Consider the following 19,673-nt stretch of genomic DNA (forward strand, 5'->3'; position numbering starts at 1 on the left):
TAACAATGAGGTCGTTGTTCCGACCTCGTTGTTCAGGCATGCGTTGTTCCAGCATGCGTTGTTCTGACGTGTATTCATGCCACCTATGCGGTCGTTGTCTGGTATGAATCATGCATTTGCTCATGTGTACCTCACACATTATAAAGCTTGTACTTTGTTGAGCTTTGAAGTGCTTCTGTCTCTTTTTCAGTAGTGTCAGCCAGAGGTCCCTGAAAGCCAGAACTATGCCAATTTCTTAGGACAACCACAAATTATTTAAATTTATTCTATAGAGATTAATTTTGCATATCTACATTTTACCTGAATATGCAGCATATGCAACCCTCGGGCACTACCCTGCACACATGCCTTAATGTACCCCTTCTACACCTGGTAAAAAAATCAATGGATAACATGAACTTTGCGTTAGGGGAATACAGGGGTTATTGATGCCTCATTGTAAAACATTTCCAAGACTAAAATTATATTCTGGGCTTCTAGGAAGCATTTTACAAATGCAGCTAGTAAATAAGAAGTCTTTGAAGGCAACACTGCCATTTTTTCTTCAGGCTTAATGGAAAGAATTATGAAATCCCATAGCACTGTGTCAATGTATATATTTCATGGGTACCTGATGGTATCAGAAGCTCTGAGAGCCCCTGTCACCGATGCTCCAGGGAAGTTGAGACAAAGGATGGATAGTTCAATTACATTTGATCAAAACCATTAGTCAAAACTGCATGGACTTGAAGAAGGCTCCGACATTGGCATACACCCCTCATAGGCTTGTAGTGCAAAAGATGTTGCACCAAAGGAAACATTTGTTAGATATCAACCAGTAACAGTGGTAAGCATGGCAAAGGATAGGTGATTGTGTGAACTTGGGATGGGTCCATCTGAGGTATTTGACCTAACTGAAGATACTAGATTTATCTCAAGTTTCAAATGGGCAGGTAGCAGCACTTCCGCTAAAGCTCTGATTTTATTTCAAGGCTGTACCTAGGATACTACTCTGTGATTACATCTCTCATTAATACTGCTTGGATGGTACCTCCTGTTTGGATGCTACAAATTCCTCCACTTATGGACATTCTCAACTCTTTCACTTGCAGTAGAGTCTTGGCATAGAAGCCTCAAGATGGCTGTTGTGCGGGGCAAGATGGAGGCGGCGTAGGTGACGCCGGCAAGCCTCGCCCACCCGGACCCCGGCAGAGCATCGATGGAGGAGGAGCAGTAATGCCGGCCGCCTCCTTCCCTTTAGGGTTTTTTCTTTTCCGCATCAGGAGAACCATGTTCTGAGAAGCGCGAGCCATGGAAATCACGGCGGTCGCACCGCCTCAGTTTTTTGACTAAGTAGAGTTGGTTGGAGAGCTGGTTTACGGGTAATGGCTTCTGGGAAGCAGAAGCTGTGGAGTTACGGCACCCGATCAACAGGATTTCGATGGGTGCATGCTGCATGCTAGAGATACGCCACCACGCTCCGCAGGAGACACGAAGGTTGGAGGGACGCCTCAGATTTTGTCTATAGAGAAAAAAAAAGGGAGGGGGTTGGTGGGAACCAGAATTTACCTTAATTCAAATGCTGGCTGGGCTCGGTTTTAAGGCTGGTCCAGGTGAAAGCAGGTGGCATAATACCGGTGTTGGCGCAGTGTGGGCAGTGAGGAGGCTGCTGAAAAGGGACTTTTATACAGGGAGTGCAGAGGATTGGCTTTAGAGAGTTGCCAAAATTATTGCTCAGCCTGGGACCCAAGAAGTGGACATGGCACCTAAAGCTGCACGGAACTTCGGGGATAAAGGAGAGGGGGCTCTGGTAACACGTGCGGGGAAAGACAGTGGGGACGCAGGCTTTACCGGTAGGTGGGCAGTCTCCGGAGTGATTCAAATACTGGTGGCGCAGCCAAGGAGAGCAAGGATGCCACCAGCGCACCCCCATTAGATTCTAGGGGGAAGGACAAAACTCAGCCTGCTATCACAAGCTTTTTGACTTGCGGCTTGCTTGAGAACGGTTTTGAGAGCTCTTTACCTCCCTCCACAGAGACTCTAGTCTATGCAAAGGAAACCTTTGAAACAAGCAGTGAGGAGACTGTGAAAACTAGAGAAAGCAAGGAAAGATTTTTGGAGAGTAACCCCTCTTTGATTAGAATACAGGGAGCTGAGGTGAGGCCAAAAAAGGCTTCAGATAATGCTGACCAGGCTAAGGCACGTAATAGTGGCAGCATGCACACACCATCGTTGGAGTCTAACGGGGCTACCTAGGCCTCCCAAGATGGAGCTGAGTAAGAAGAGTAAGAAGGGCTCAGACTGGTCCAAGGACGGTGGCGATAAATTCTATTCACTAACTGAGGACTATGAATCCACTAGTAGCGGCTGCAATCAGAGTGCAACCATAGGCAGCACTTTGTCTGGGTCCAAGAGCGCATCATCAGCGGCAGAGTCCACGGTGAGACAACAAAGACGACAACGCAGAGGCACAAAAATACAGACCGGTCTCACTGAGGGAGCGGAGCCCGCAGGACAGAGTACCAAGGCACTTAAGTGGGATTATTTAGGAATCAGATTGACAGGATCGGAAAATTTTCCCACGTCTGACTCTCCACCCAATGTTGATGGAAATGTTGATGGAAATGTGGATGGCCAGACTCCCAACACTAGCGCAACCAGTACAGACACAAGAATGCTACAGATAATATATGATACAATAAAAGAAGTACAGAGACAAGGGCTGAGAGATGGCGGGCTCGAATTGCCACTAAGCACCTACAAGGGGCAGTCCGGAAAATTGCGAAGTCCTGTACAGAAATCGAAGAAAAACTGAGTACAATAGAAGACAGGAAAACGGCGATAGAGGCAGATGTCGAGGCCCTAAAGGAACAGTCAGAGATACATGGAAGCCAACTTACTGATATTATGTGGAAATTGGAAGACTATGAGAATTGGCAGAGGAGAAATAATTTGTGCTTTTTAGGCATAGAAAAAGGGGTGGAGGGCAATGATATCAGGGCATGTATGATTAAGACCTTGCAGGACGCATTTCCAGAGCTCACTAAATGGGATTGGGAGACCGAGATTCAGAGAGTACACAGATTTCCAATAATTAGACGAGAGGGAGGCCGCAATGCAGAATCTAAATACCCTAGAGCTGTATGGGTTTTTTTGGTAATCATTTATTAAGACAGGCTATCTTTGAGAAAGCTCGCCCAGATGCTCCCCGTCAAGTGGATAATGTTATTTTTTTCACCAGACCAGATTACTGACACTTTACTGTGGAGCGGAGATGGCATCTGTGGCAGTTGATTAAACCCTTTCAGGATAGGGGAGGGGAGGCGTATTTATTGGCTCCTGCTCGGCTGAAGACAGTGGTGCATGGGAAACTTTAAATATTTACTTCAGAAATACAAGCAAAAGAATACTTGATGGAGCTGAAAGCCCCATAAACAACAGAGTGGAGATGTCTAGTGCCTCAGTGGCATAGATTACAGGGGTATTAAGCAAGCTGGAGCCGGGTAGGAGTCTGGCAATCCAGGGTGGGCCCCCGACTGGCATTTGTGGGTCACCATCATTCAGGCCATTGGTGGTCTCATTGCTCTTAGGGATGGGGGAGGTGGGGAGAGGGAAGCTGGCATCAGCAAGGGATGCGGGGTAGAGGGGGAGGAGTAGGAATAAGAGGAGGGGGCGACAGGTGGGAGGGGGTGCAGGGGTGTTGAGGGGGTGATGGGGAAGGGGGTTTAGATGGGATTAAAAAAGAAAATCAGTTTCCCAAGGGAAGGCATATAAGGTGCAGCAATGAATGGCAGGTAGACTTAGGGCTAGGAGGGTGTAGGAAGAGACATGAGGTAATGGATTACAGGGGCAGCTTTAATATCAATCATGGTGGCATCAGGAGGGACCAGCTTAAGGCATATGTATGGCTACATTGCGGATAGTATCTGTCAATATATGTGGTTTGAATAATCACAGAAAGAGTAGGAAAGTGGCAGAAGATTTGAAAATGATGAAGGCAGATATCTATTGCCTGCAAGAAACTCACATAGAGTATTCTGATAGAGCTTTGTTGGAGTCTCTAGATTTGTGTCTGCTGTCATGCACTGAGCAAAGGACTAAAACAAGAGGGGTAGCCATTCTAGCAATTAATACTAAATGTGTAGTTATCTGGAGTAGGGTTGATCTGTTAGGAAGATGGGTAGTGATAGAATGCCTGCTGGGTAAAGAAAGGTTTACGCTATGCTCAATGTACAGCTCAGTGTATGATGATCCAACACTCCTCGACTTTATCTCAGCTGAATTAGCAGTGTGGCCAGCCCCGTATATTGTTTGTGGGGATCTGAACTTTAATGGAGCATGGGATAGATCGCAGAATCTAAAGGAAGTAAAGAATAAAAGATACTTGGGGCGCAAACCTAGAGTATTTCAGGCCCTCAGGAGTATACAAAGGGAAGTAGGATTGGTGGACGCATGGTCATCCCTGAAGTGGCCAGATCCTGGGTCTACATACTTCTCAGCTCCGCATAGGAAAATGGCCCGGTTAGATTACTTTCTTATATCGCCTGTTTATCTAAGGGAGGCAAGAATTAAGTTATACCCGCAATTTATTTCCGACCATAACCCATTATTTCTAGAGGTTAAAGTTATGGATGGGCAGAGTCATAGAAGGGGCTGGTCATTTGAGAGAGGACTGCTGAACAATCCTGCGGATCCACAGCATATGGGAATATGGTTGAAGGAGTTTTGGGAATTTAATATGGGGTCTGTCCCAGTAGAGATAGTGTGGGATACGTTAAAAGCTGGGATAAGGGGGGAAACGCTTAGTTTCAGCATTAGGCGGCAGAAACAGGCAGTAGGTCAGATTCTAGAACTATTTGGAAAACTACAAGAGGCAGAAAAACAACTTACTGTGGCAGTCGAGGGTGGCATTGATGTCAAGAGTGCCCTACATCAGATAGCGGTAGCAAAAATGGCAATAAATAACCGCTCAGCGGAGAGAGTAGCTGAGAAATACTTGGCAAAACGTAAGGAGTGCTATGAATTCAGTGAGAAAATGGGCCACTTATTGGCAGTACGGGCCTGACAAAGGGCCACTCTTGGCTCAATCTCAAAGATTCTAAACATATGGGGAAAGCTAGCTACGGATCCGGATTCAATTAGGGAAGCTTTTCGGGAGTATTATATGCAACTATACAGCGCTACTCCTATCGACGCGGAACAGGCTGATTGTGACTGGGTAAGAGAGGTAATGTGTGATAGGATCACTCCCGAGGACAAAGGTTACAATGGAGGAGATTGAAGGGGAGATTCAAGGGCTCTCAAGTGGAAAAGCTACAGGGACGGATGGTATCCCATTAGAATTATATAAGTATTTTCAGATTACACTGATACAGGTGATGTTAGAACTCTTCATCCAAGTGCAGCAAGAGGGGCAACCCTTCCCGTCTTGGGGGGAACTGTATAAACATCCTAGTGCTAGAATTCAAATGCTTGGTGACCATTCAAAAGTTATTCAGATTGAGCGAGGCACGAGACAGGGATGCCCATGCTCGCCGCTGTTATAGCATTATATATAGATCCTTTTTTGCGACAGATAGAAAAGAATACGACCATGCAGCCTGTGATACGCAACGGGTGAAGTACTAAAATGTTGGCATATGCCGATGATGTGGCAATCATTACTGCCAACCCAGATGGAAGGAAACAGAAAAGGTTGCACAAAGCTTCGGGATGGTATCTGGATATTTCCTTAATAAAGATAAGACCCAGCTAGTAGTAAATGAGTATTGTAGGACAACTGATGCTCGCAGAGTTGAACACGCAGTTTACTTAGGGATTGATATCAGACCTCAAGTGGAGCAGATAGTCCGGGTTAATTTAATGTTGATTGTTGAAAAAGCCAGATATAATTTTTGTAAATGGAATAATTTACATTTGTCAATTATGGGGCGGTGCAACATGGTAAAGATGATGTTTCTTCCCAAGGCTTTGTATCTGCCCCGCTCTATTCCGATGGAATTTGAGAAATCCTGGTTCAACATGCTAAATCAATTAGTGATGAGGTTAATCTGGTCGTACGGCAAGATTAGAAGAGCCAGTAAGTATATGACATTACCTAGGGACAAGGGGGGCTGGTCCCTGCCTAACTTTAAATTATACCATTTGGCAGCTGCATTACAGTACATGCACCCTTTGTTTAAAATTAGAGGATCGGTGAGAGGTGAGGGGTATGTTCCAGACATTTATGAACTGCTAATCGGAACCTTGGCCAGCGGGGCATGGTTGACATTCATGGAACCTAATTATTAAAAGCTGCATTTAAATGTTGGGATCCCTGGTGGAAAAGAATGGGACTAGGTAGATATAACTTTATGGTGATCGGAAATAACCCTTCACTTCCCGAGATATTTAAAGATAATTACATGATGAGTTAGAATCGTCAGGGGGTACATAGGTTAGGGGATTTTTTTGAAGGATCCGTAATAGACACATTTGAGAACCTACGGGAAAGATTTGACTTGGGACAAAGGGGATTTTTTAAATATTTACAAGTAAGGAATTTCATCCATAGGAAAACGGGGGGACAGCGGGATTCCCAAAAAGTCCTATGATGGAGATGATGGTAACTGATAACAGGATTACAATACGCTCTGTTTATGCTATACTGAATGAAAAGCTACCAGAAGATCTGGAGAAGCGCTGTAAGAAGTGGGAAGCCCAACTGAATGTGGGAGAGTCAGAATTTTATGAGTCCCTTGGCTTGGGGTATGATGCCCTGATCTCTGCAGCACTCCAGGCCCAACATTATAAAACGATTTTTGATTTATACATTACCCCTGGGAAAATAGCGAAGTGGGGTAGGTTAGAGGGGATACATTGCCCAAGATGGCAGCTATTTGGGGCAGATTTAATACATATGTTTGCTACATGTATAAAGTTGGCAAATGTACGAAAGGAAATTGAGCAGTTCATCAGCACAGTAATTAACCAAGATGTGGAATTAACACCAGGGGTTATAATACTCTGGGTATTGGATGGAATTATTCCACGAGTTTCTAAGTTTATATTTACATCTATGGCTGTATATCGACTTTGTATTTCTTCTGTTTGGTTGGATCAACAGCCCCCAATATTCCAACAATGGCTAGATCGCCTCCTCATGACATATCAGCTTGAACGTGCACTGTATGAACAAAAGGGGAGAGCGGCGAGACAGGATGGTCAAGCTACCTGGGGGGGTTTGGGCAAACGGTTAGGTAATCAGGAAGGAGGACAGGGGTGATGGAGGCTTTAGATGTAAGACTTTGGATGATCATTTATTTGTATATTGCACCTTGATCCTCCGGATTTTTGAGGTTGTACTTGTATTCCCTTGGGACACAATAAAATATATTTAAAAAAAAGAAAATAAGCCTCAAGATGGCACCTTCTATGTGACTAATATTGCTCCCTCTAGACCTATTCTCCATAGACAATGCATGGCAACTAAAAATGTCTCTTGTCTGTGATTGTCCCTAGCAGCAACTGCCACATTTATTGGCCAACTGTCCTTTTTGCTATTCCCAGTGCCAGAAGTCTACCATCCTGTGAGCCTTCTTGAACTATAGAAGTCCCCTACGATCATGGAACAAAGACGTTAGTGCAATATGGCCAACATATCCCTGCAGCTTGTTGTCAAGTTCCTGTTGGACAGGACATCAGGCTGCATGGATTTAGTGAGTTTTAACTGCTTTAAGGCAGATGACCTGTTGACTTCCACCACACTACCTTAACAAATCTTCCACAGTACTGGAAAAGCCAATTTTTCTGGTTAAAAACACCAGAAAACATTTGCTTTCCAAAATCAAAGTTGGGAAGAGAGGGAAATGCTTCCCAGAATCCGATATTTGTTTTTTGTCTGCATTGCGCAGCACAGTGTCTGACATTACAGAGCAAAACAAAAGTGAAAGGAGACCAAGCTAATGGAATTTGCAGGGATCCACAAATGTCTTACCACAAGCATTCATACACTTCTCTTGATAACAATAGTACCCCACTTTTGTGACCGGGCTATGGCCCACGAAAGAAAAAGGCTCCCTAAGCCCCCTAAGACACATGGAAGCATCAGGATTTTTTCCCTGCAAGTTGACAAATTCTGGCAATATGGGTATCTGCAGTATTTAGGCCAGGGCTTGGTCGGGACCCAGGGAAACCTACCAGGCCCAGACATTTCTAAACAAAAGACATCTAGGGTAGTCTGGTGTGGTGTCGCTTGCATGGATCCCAATATCTCTTCTTTCCCAGAATACCCTGCAAATACCAAACGTTTGCAAATCAAAATTCTTCATCATATTTCTGTGAGGGCAAATTGCAGAATCTATGAGGATCCATTAAATTCCCACCACCTAGTTTTCCCATCCATTTCACAATAAAAACACTAATAAGAAATGTTCATCAGGTACTATGCATTTAGGGCATTAATTACATAGGACCTCATAAAAACAATTTATTTGCAATGATCATAAATTAGAGCAACATAAAGCAGAATTTCAAAAGTCCCATTATATTTCAAAAAGCAAATTCACAGTACACAGATGTTAGTCGTTGTTCTGTAAGAATGTCTTGAGAGGTCAATTATAATATAAATACTTTTAGCCTCAGATGCCTTGATTATGGTTTCCACAATATTTGGCTCAAGCAGATAAATCTTCAGCAGGGTTATTTAGATATTAATCTACTTTTGAAAGATAGCTAGTCTGTTATAGCAGCACTTTGTGACAAGACAGGCTATGTTGAGTCATTTCCGATTCACACTATTTCTAGTTATGGTATTTGCTTTCCTCTGCAGTAGGCACATTAACCTAACAAACTATCTGACTCCTGCAAACAAAATAAAGATCTCAGGAGCAGATATATTATCTCATATTATATTTTAAAACAGTCAGAGTAGGCTGTAGCGATGCCAATCAAATGTATGTCATGTCTGACTTTTGATGATTCGTCTCCTGCTCAATAGGCTAATCAAAACACTATGCAATATTGTAATTTGGAATTTCCTCATTGGACATTGCTTCTGAATGGTTTGTAGGTTAAAATACTGACAACCACGCGTGTATCAGGAATAGGAAAGGTTGTGAAAGTTGCTGGCTGAAGAATAACACGACTCAATGTCCTGTCCAGTTCAGTCTTTTCACACAGCAAATTCTTGTTTGACATACCATATCTGAGAGGTTAGATGGAGTTCAGCTAATGCCCAATGAATTTTTCACCTCTCAGCCGTGAGTTTGAACTAGTGTTAGTACTACCATTCACATCAGCTACTCACACACAACTCTGTGGCTTGCCGCAGGTATCCATAATATCACCTCTGTTATTCAACATCTACCTAGACCCCTTACCAACCTTGATTGAATCATTCAGCTTCACCTGTTACAACTGTGCAGATGACAGCTAAATCAATTGCAAAATGGATGGTCTGAAAGACCTCCACAATTTAAAACGTGATTGACTGCCTTTGGACAATAAACACATGGATGATTAATAACCACCTTAAACTAAGTATCATAAAGACAGAGATTTTGACCAGAGGATAATGGCAAAAATGCCAGCCTACCACAATATGGTGTAAGGAAGATGAGGCCCCTTCAGCAATATCAAAAGAATTTAGAAACCTATGAGTAACCATGGATTCAGACCTAAGTATGATGCCACATGTTAATAACGTCAAACAGATTACCTTCTACGCAATGAAAATATTAGGATTCATCCTTCCATACCTTGAATACCAACTGAAACTGCAAGCCATCCTGACACGTGTAATATCCAAGCCTGACTATGCCAAAACAATAACCTGCTGCATCCGTGTTTATCATACACAAACTATAATTCTTCCAAAATGCTGCTGCAGGACTTTTCTCCTTCACCCAAGAGAAGCCATGACTCCAGTGGCTACCTGTAGCAAGAAGGGCAACATTCAGGGCACTTTGCATTGCCCACAGACCCTCCAAGGAAAAGGACCGCCATGCCTACAAGTTAAATTCAAACAATTCAAACAAAACAGGATACTCTGCTTCAGACTTACACCACTTATCATTATACCACCTTACCACAACAATAAGGAGAAGGCACTGCTTTCTCTGAACAATATGCCAAGCTGTAGAACTCACTATCAGCCAACATTCAAACCATTCAGGAGCATATACACTTCAGAATACAGTTGAGAACATGACTATTTCCAAGACAACTACTGTACAATACATTCCACAATCTGACAGACATCTACATCCTGAAGCTCTATCTTCAAATTACAATCCATAGATTGGAAACAACCCAACTAGAAAACTACTTTTGAAAGACAGGTAAGTTGAGGATAGGGGTCACCTATGGGGCGCCGGGGTATTATATAGTTATGTATTTCCATATATTCCATTTCTGGCCCACTCTAATATTAATACTATAACACTCAGAGGTTGGCAGCCCACTGTAACTTACACCTCTTACATTGACATACAACATATCTGATATGAGGGTTGTTTATTACCAGTACCGTGCAGCCAACAAACCAGACATCACTAAACGACCAGGAGTGGAATAACTGAAGGAGTAGTCATACACTGCAGATCAATCATAAGACTTTTGTGAGTAGACATCCACAGGTCCCAAATCCCCATACGTTATGGCAACTTCTTTACATCTCACAATGACAAACAGATATGAGATGATAGTAACAATGCATATCCCAGCAGATCTCTTGACTTCTCTATACAATCAAGCCAGCTAAGGCCCATAACTACACAAAAAAGATAGGATTAAACAACCCAGTACTGCAACTATCTAGGCAGACTATAATCATAAGAAATAAATTAAAGGGACCTGCAGAGCTGTTCAAAGCTGCCTGCATACTGAAAAACCATAAACTATGCATCTGTGTCTCTCACACCTCATCATCCACCATACTGCTACGCACTGCACCCCATAACACAATAATCACACCTCAGTGGTCAATACAGACATAATGGAAATACTTCTCACATGAGATCACAAAAACAAAGACAACATCCTCCCAACCACAAACCCTCCGAGATGGCATAGCTTGCTGACCATGCATGTAAGAGCTTCAGTGCTATAGAGGGTGTACTACGTGCTATTAAATACTAGCGTGGGATAACTGAGCAAAGGCCCTGTGCTCTCACCCACAGAAGTCAGTATATCCCCATGACTAAATATTACACTACGCCACAGAGTTGTGGGAAAAAGAACTAAATACTAAAAACATTTGCACAGAAACAAAATATGTATGCCACAAGCAACAGATCATTGAAAAATAATTATTATGTTATTCATTAACTACAAGTCTATCACGTCATGAAGAAAATACAAGTCACTGTGCATATCAACTGATCATGAAAGTCATTTCCCATAGATAAATTAAAACCATAAAATACACCTATAGGATTCATAGCATATACATCATATAGTAATTGGAGTGGCCGGAATTTTCCATCCATTTGAAATTAATGCAGTCGCCAAACATTTAAAGTTGCCAAGGTTAAGGTGTAGTATGTGCTATACAAATGTTGCAATACAATAAAATCACTGTTTCCATCACACTTCGGATTTACAAACAAAATGTGCTTTATTGGCACTTTCATAACTGCTGATATATGTTGCAATATCTGTGCAGTTCATTTACAGGTAATCACATTTTTGTGTAAGCAAATGCACATCCTACAGTTTTTCTTTCTATAGGTAGGATCACGGGAATTATGCCATTCTGCTGCTTTTTCTGCATATATATCTATTTTCCACGTAATCTGCAGATTTTAACAAAAATATCTAGTTTCTTGCTCAAACTGATTCAAAGGTTCTAAAAATGCTGTAAAGTGCTGCTGCACAGTTGGGAAGTCCTTCACATAGATTGACTGATCACCTTTCTGTTATAGCTGTATTTGTATATGGAATTGATACTAATGAAGTGAAACTTCAGTCCAGACAGTGCTAATATGCAAACAATTAACAAAAAATGAAAGAATACTATAAAACAATGTGCTGCATTGAACTGCATAATTTGTGTTTTCTTGATGCATGATTTAGTCAACCTTGCTGAATAATTTGGGTCTCCCCTGCCACAAATTCCAGTGGCCCTCCCTGCACCCCAAATATTGTCACAAGGTTCACTTTACAAAATTCCCTCACTCAGCTGTGACAGAAAGAAAGGTAAACAACACCTCCACGTTTAAATGTAGAAGAATGCATAGCCTGGCATTTACATTTGTCTGCGAATATGTAGCAAATGTAACAAGATAAAAAAGGCATTTTTATTGTGCCTTCACCTTCTCAACATCAGCAGTTTTTTTTTTTTTTACAAATAAACTGAATCCATTCAACTGTTAATGCAGTTTGTTTTGTTTTATAAATAACGTGCCAGCTGCCTTGGTCATTTGGGGGGCCAAAGATTAATATGGGCTGGCCTGTCCCTTAAATGCCCCTTACCCCCACCCCGTGGCTGAGGCCCTGGATTCACATGCCATCAACACTCAACACTGTTTAAGAGTGCTTGGTCTGGAGAAGCACAACTCAGGATTCAGAACATAAGGAAGTGGTTAGGGTTGACTTTAATAATAAGAATTTCTTTCTACCAAAACAAACTTTTTTTAGCAACATCAGGATAATGAAAGACTGGGGGGAAAACATAACTTTCTAACCTGTGCCACACAGCTTGCATACTGCTCTTTGATGGCAGTTAATACCTCACTGACATAGATAACAATTGTAATTTATGAGCTGCATAGTAACAAAAGAATCTCTGTGGCAAAAGTAGTAACCCACTGAGCTATGCACATTAAATATTGTTTCTTGATCTGCATGGTACAAATTCTTTACAGCAGGCATAGTAACCCTCTGCACTACCTTAGATGAGTCAAAACTGCCACAAGACAAAACTCTCAACTCTCTCCAGCAGGTCCATTGATCACCAGAGTTAATGCGTCACGTTTATTGTTGCCCAAAAACTGCTGAATACACAAGGGACTTTACAGTGTTTTTAAAACTTCTGCTGCTACAAATCTGCCCCCACTAACAAAACCAGCCCCCCACCCCTCCAGCCTCCTTGGGAAACACCTGGCCAGTCTGACCTTGAATCCAGATCTGAGCAGGCTAGTTAATGAAAAAAAAACTGTCTCTTCCCAGCATTGCTCATGCTTCATTCAAGTTGAAAGGAGCATGGAAATATTGTGCATTCTCTTCTGCTGAGATTGTTGTTCTGACTCTGAGATGAATTGGCACAGGAGGCGTGTGTATGGCACCTGTCGAATTTCACATTTTTACATACCACTATGGTCTGGAAGAGGAGTCCAGTCTCTGTTCTCTAAGCATATGGGTACAGCAGTTTCCCAAGAACTGTAACTGAAATATCTAGCAACGCTGCCAAATGAGAATTGCAAGTGTTTTTTAAATTTGCTGTAGAATTGAATAATTACAGCACTGACAGCTGGTGCTATTTCAACGCAATGGAATATAAATATCCATACCAAAATGCAGTGAGCAATGACAGATGGAAAACAATGGGCTAAGTAGTTGTTAAAAAGGGGGTTTCTGGTTGGCTAGGGTATGCACCTAAGCCAGGCAGAACCCACCCACTCTAGTCAGGGCGAGGGAGTTGCACTCCCAAGATAACCCCTGCTGACCCCCTTGGTAGCTTGGCACGAGCAGTCAGGCCTAACCCAGAGGTAATGTGTAAAGCGATTGCACAACACACAACACACTACATAGACCACAAAGGAAACACAACACTAAGTTATATAAAAATAAACTGTATTGCCTAAAACATAATTAGACCAAACACAACAGGTCAGTAATACCCTCCTACACAAGCAGTTGTCAGAACATTAGTAAGGGACTAGTACTCTGCAAAAGCCAGCAGTAGTCACATAAAATACACAGGTTACTGGTTATTCTGCAACATAGGCAGGAGTCAGGTAAACATTGTCATTAGAATGCATGCATTATGGTAAAACATATGATTATAACTGCCATAACATTATCATGGATGAGCAGACCATGACACCTCACCAAGAATGCACATGGCACAATAGGCATATAATCACAGGCCAAGACAGTATACTAAAAGGTACTAAAAAGGCATTTGAATACCATTATACACTTTTCATACCTGAACTGGTGCGTATGATCTGCCGCCCACCCCAGCCTATTAAATGCAGTGCTCTCCAGCGCTGCGAGGCAGGGAAAAGCTGCATGGGAATGAGGGGCACACAACCCAGCCCCTAGAGACAACAAATGGGCACAGGGCAGCAGGGTGCAAGCTAGCAGGCCAGCACAAGGGGTTTCAGTAAGTGGCAGCTCCTCCTAGTGACCCACCAGGTCACAGGGTAGCACAACCGCAGCAGTCCAAGGCAGTTCCTGGCAAGGCCCTCCAGCAGCATCCAGTGTCCAGTTCAGTACTCCATTGGTGTCTGAAAATGCAGGGGGAAACTTCCTGTAGTTATACTCATTTTGCACAGTCTCCACAAAAGGAGGCGAAGGGGATCCAACTGGTCCTAACTGGTTCTCGGGGTTTCCCCTCTCTCCTCCATCACATTCTCCAGACATCAGTGGGGGGAATTAACCCTTTGTGTGAGGCCAGGGAATGGCCTCTACAAATGCTGGTGTGCCCACCTCTCCTTTGCAGTTGTGCCCCGCCTCTCCTTCTCTCAGCCCAAGAAGCCCATTCAATATGCAGATGCACCTCTGTGACACCTCCACCCTCCCTGTGTACAGGCTGTCTGAAAATGATGCACAAGCCCGGCTGTCACTCTGCCCCAGACGTGGATTGGAGTCAAGCTGCAAAACACCAGAGTCATAAGCACAGAGAAATGCCCATTTTCTAGAAGTGGCATTTCTACAATGGTAATAATAAATCCACCTGCACTACTAAGCAGCATTTCTCACTACCATTACAACCATACTAAACATGCCCACGCTACCCCTCATAGATCAGACAATTCCACCCAGACATAAAGAAGGGCATTTCCAAATCAATCCTATATGAAAGGCAGCACTCACAGCAATGAGAAACCAAATTGGCTTTTTGTCACTACCAGTACAGGCCACACAACCAGGCGCATGTCCTGCCTTTTACATACATAACACCATGCCAATACGGTAGCTAGGGCCTACTGTAGGGGTGACGTATATGTAGTAAAAGGGGAGTTCCAGGCCTGGCAAGTAAATTTAGATGCAGTAAACTGCTCATGCAAGCTCTGCGGTAGCAGGCCTGAGACAGGTTTGAAGGCTACTACTGTTGATGGCACAAGCTGCGCTGCAGGCCCACTAGTAGCATTTAATTTACAGGCCCTGGGTATAGGAATACTACTGTACATGGGACTTACTAGTAAATTAAATGTGCCAATCAGGTGTAAGTCAATCATACCAAGTTTAAAAGTGAAAGCACCTGCATTTTAGCACTGAACAGCAGTGGTAAAGTGCCCAGAGTCCTAACGTCAACAAAAAGGGTTAAAAAAATAGGGGGAGGAAGACAAAACATTTGGGAATGACACCGTAAAAAGGGCCAGGTCCAACAGTAGTTCATTTACAAGACAGTTTCTACATACACTAGCTAAAAATTCACAGTCTCTGAAAGGGCACTTTTGATATATTCTAGTGCTTTCACAGTTTACCAACTAAGCCCAACACTTCTCAGGATTGTTGGAGGTACACAAACCAATACTGCCAAAGAATGTGCATTTTTTTGCTGTATAGTGTAGATGACTTTGCCACATAACTTGATCTCAGCAGCCACATTAAGGGGGTAATTTCAACCTTGGCGGATCCATACTGGCGGTCGGCGGGGAAGTGGAGGTTGCTGCACCTCCACCGTCAACAGAACACCTCCCACCAAATCAAGTTACGTGATTCAGCGTGGCGGTGATCCGTTGACGGGGTGCTGGTGGTGGAACAGCCCTCATGGATCCCGTCCCCTCCCAGAGGATCAACGGACCATGTAAGTTGATCATCTGTTAGGGGAGTGGGGTGAGGGGTGTTGTGTGTTGTGTGCGTGCATGTTGGTGTGCGTGTGAGTATGAAGAGGAGGTGTTTGAGTGTGTGTATGCATGCGGGGGTGTAGTGTGTTTGGAAATGTGTGCGTATCTGCCTGTATGTATGTCTGTGTGGATGTGTGCGTGTATGTCTGAACGTGGGTGTGTGTGTATGACTGTGTGTGTCTGTTTGCATGTTTGTTTGTGTGTGTGTGGGTATGTGTGTTGGTGGTGTCTGCATGCGTGTCGGGTGTGTGTCTGTATAGTGAAGTCGGGAGTCGGGTGGGGAGGGGTGTCCTGCCACCTTTGGGGGTGGCAGGGGGGTGGGGGGTGTCGGGGAAGGACTCGGGGTGGGGGTGGGGGGTGGGGGAGACCCCTATCAGTGCCAGGGAAGGGATTCCCTGGCACTGATAGTCCTTACCGCCATGGATTTAATGGCGGTGCCCAACCCCATGAAATCCATGGCGGTCAGCCAGGTCATGATACCACCGGCGGCCTTGTGACTGCCGACGGGCTGGAGACCCAAGTCTCCAGCTCAGCGGTCATCTGCGCCATGGCGGTCGGTTCAGAGAAGTGGCGGATGACCATGGCGGTAACCGCTTCTCCGCCAACCGCCAGGGTTGTAATGAGGGCCTATATGTCATTTTACTATTAACATTCTGAATGGCTGGACATTGGATACGGTATGATCACTTTCTTTGTGTATTTGTTGTAAAGACATGGTGTGAAGTCCTCATATTTATTGTTATAAATATTGTGAGGTCATAAATATTGTATTTGGTGTTTTCTCTTAGAGATGCAGTGTTGTAAACAATTTCTGTGTTTTTTATTGTACTTGTGCTTCGGCCCCTCTATTGCTGTTGTGTTGTCTTCATTTGAAATTGCATTATATGTTACATACATTATCCAGTGACAGATTATTAAATACACATAGATCAGATATTAACTCTGTTTAATTCTCTGGCTGTTGTATTTTATCCCACATTTGAAGTCACTGCCCTGATTTCTATTTCCTTCTCTGTCAGCACTTGTGGGTTTTGTACAGAACAGGGACTGTTTTCTCCTGATATGTCTCTTGCACAATAATACTTGGCGGTGTATTCGGTCTTCAGGTTACTCATGTGAAAGGACACCGTGCTCCTGGGGTTATCTCTAGAGATAGTAAACCTGCCCTGTCTGAGGGGTAGTAATATGTATCGCTGCTATCGTACCATGTAATTGCAACCCACTCTAGTCTTTTCCCAGGAGCCTGTCGAATCCAGACGATATGGTAGCTGGCAAAGCTGAACCCCGACGCCCGACAGGACAGCTTATGAGTCCCTCCAGGCTTCCTAAGACTGGTTCAGGATAACGACAGCAAAGACATCTGTAAAGTAAAATACAATTGTTTTAATAATACATGTACAATGTTGTGTAATCCAATGTGACTAAAGAAGATATTCTGAAATATTCTTTACCAGTTGCCAAAATGAGTCCAAAGAGACCGGTCATAGATATCTGCATAGTCCTGAGGGCCTGAGATAATATTATTCTATAATACCAGAAATAGTATCTGCAGGTTTTGAGAATAAGTTGCAAAAATTCCATAACAGATTCACCTGGAGTTAAATTGAATCTCCCCTCCTAGCTGTGCATGGCAGTTCCATAGGGGAGGAGTCCCTAGTTTATGCAAATGCCTGTAAGGACATTACCTCTGTGATGAACACAGATATTTAAACTATGGCGGCTTCAAGACTGAGAACTGACTGACGCCCGCTGTCCTCCCTGCTCTTCCCAAACACACCTTCTCCTAGCGGGGGAAATAGCTTACAGCTAAAAGTATCACATGTTCTAAAATGTAAAAATATTGTTTATTGAAAGGTGTTTATTAAAGAGGGCACTGACAATATTCAAAATAAAAAGAAGACATTATCAGAGGTGCTCATAGTCATACGTGAAAATATAATCAAGTCTGCACAATCCATGCTGTGCTTCCTGCTGAGACACTGTTCTTGGTCACCAACATATTGATGCTGAGAACTCTAGCTGCCCTGCCCACATATTGTAGGAAGAATAAATAATTATAAAATAATCATAAAAAAGCTGAAATGTAAGCTCATGCCATGTGGTGGCCTCAGGAGTATGAACTCCTGGAAACAGTGTAGTAATACTGTTATTTAGGGACTACAACACAATTCATGAGGAGCTCCATTAGTCGACCTTGTCCAACAGAATGATGTGACACCATTTCAGAGCTTTCACTAAGAGCCCTGATCGTTGATATATCAAAACATTAAAATATCTTATAGTGGTAAGGATATACTGGCTCTTTTTTGTGGTGCCCTTATATGGTGCCCTCATGTAGACAGGAAATGGGATAAAGAAGATGCTCTGATGCGGAGAGCAGAGTTTGATATGAACTATGTCACCTCTGTGGTTGTTGTCTGCTATGAACCATGCATTTACTCAAGTGTAACTCACCTATTATAAAGCTTGTACCTGTTATGCTTTGAGGCGCTTCTGGCCCTTTGTCAGTAGTTCCCACCGGATTTCTATGAAAGCCTAAACTATGCCAATTGTTTTTACGACTAGCACAAATTCTTTAAAGTCATTCTATTGAGATCCATTACACATACCTTCATCTCTTCTGAGTTTGTGATATATGAGGCCCTCGGGCACTACGCCATACACACGCCTTACTGTACCTCTTCTACACCTGGTAAACAAAGTGGTGGCTAACACGAACTCCTGTTTAGGGGAACACAACTGTTATTGGTGCAGCCAGTAAATAAGAAGTATTTAAAGGCAACATTGCCCTTTATTCCTCTGGCTAAAACAAAGAATTATGAAATCCCATAGCATTGTGTCTATACATTTTCAATTGGAGTCATCTGTGATTTGGCAGGTCATGGGTACATAATGGTATCAGAAGCTCTGATAGCCTCTGTCACTGATGCTCCAGGGAAGATGACACTGTTTGACATTGATTGTTTCTTTATCAAGCCTCACTGACTTTTCGTGAAAAGCAATCGGGCATCTACCGAAAGATTATGCTATCTAAATAGAAAATTAAGATTTCAAAAACTCTTCAGCATTAAGTGGTACATATATTGTTGGATAGTTGTCCTAATTTCATGAGCTCACATGATTAATAATGTAACAAAAGTAAACATTGTTTTTAATACTGAGAAGGCACATTTTATGATAGGAGATGTGTTTATTGTTTTGCTAATAACTTTGTCTTCTTCAGATAAATCTTAATGAAATTTTCCAAAAGCAATTCACCAACCCAACAAATCATCCTCCTTAGCTCCTTCTTGAACAGTTTTGGGGTGATCTGTCCATCTGCGGAAGAGAAAAAGAGGAGTCCCAAAATGCAATTTCACCATGCAATTACCATAGGAAAAAGTCAGGAATGATACAGAAAAAAAACAGCTGAACAGAATTACACTAAATTTGGCAGACAGCTGGATCTATACTCAGAAAGCATGATTTTTGTGTTTTGGTGTAATTATGTTCAGTAGTTTTTGCGAAGTTAGAGATTTAAAGTATATAGATATATTGGCAATAATGACACCAGAGAAAACAAATTCATAAAAATAAAATGTTCAGATTTACCAAGAGCCCTTTTTTCCCCATCATCCTCTAGTTCCCACTGGAACAAAATGGTCCTCTGAATGTCTTCGCTCATGTTGGCTGACTGCAACACTTTCAGAGGTGTTG

General features: G+C 42.9%; 1 protein-coding gene across 1 annotated transcript in view; it reads left to right on the forward strand.

Annotated features, from left to right (window-relative positions):
- LOC138299734 (uncharacterized) overlaps window positions 1-17,341 on the forward strand; it is a 95,361-nt gene extending 78,020 nt beyond the window's left edge. Inside the window, exon 2 of the transcript XR_011204827.1 lies at window positions 17,206-17,341. The gene's annotated coding sequence lies outside the window, so the exon portion shown is untranslated. The remainder of the gene's footprint in view (window positions 1-17,205) is intronic.
- The last annotated feature ends 2,332 nt before the right edge of the window (window positions 17,342-19,673 follow it).

The sequence above is a fragment of the Pleurodeles waltl genome, chromosome 6 (assembly GCF_031143425.1).
Source record: "Pleurodeles waltl isolate 20211129_DDA chromosome 6, aPleWal1.hap1.20221129, whole genome shotgun sequence".
NCBI classification, from domain to species: domain Eukaryota; kingdom Metazoa; phylum Chordata; class Amphibia; order Caudata; family Salamandridae; genus Pleurodeles; species Pleurodeles waltl.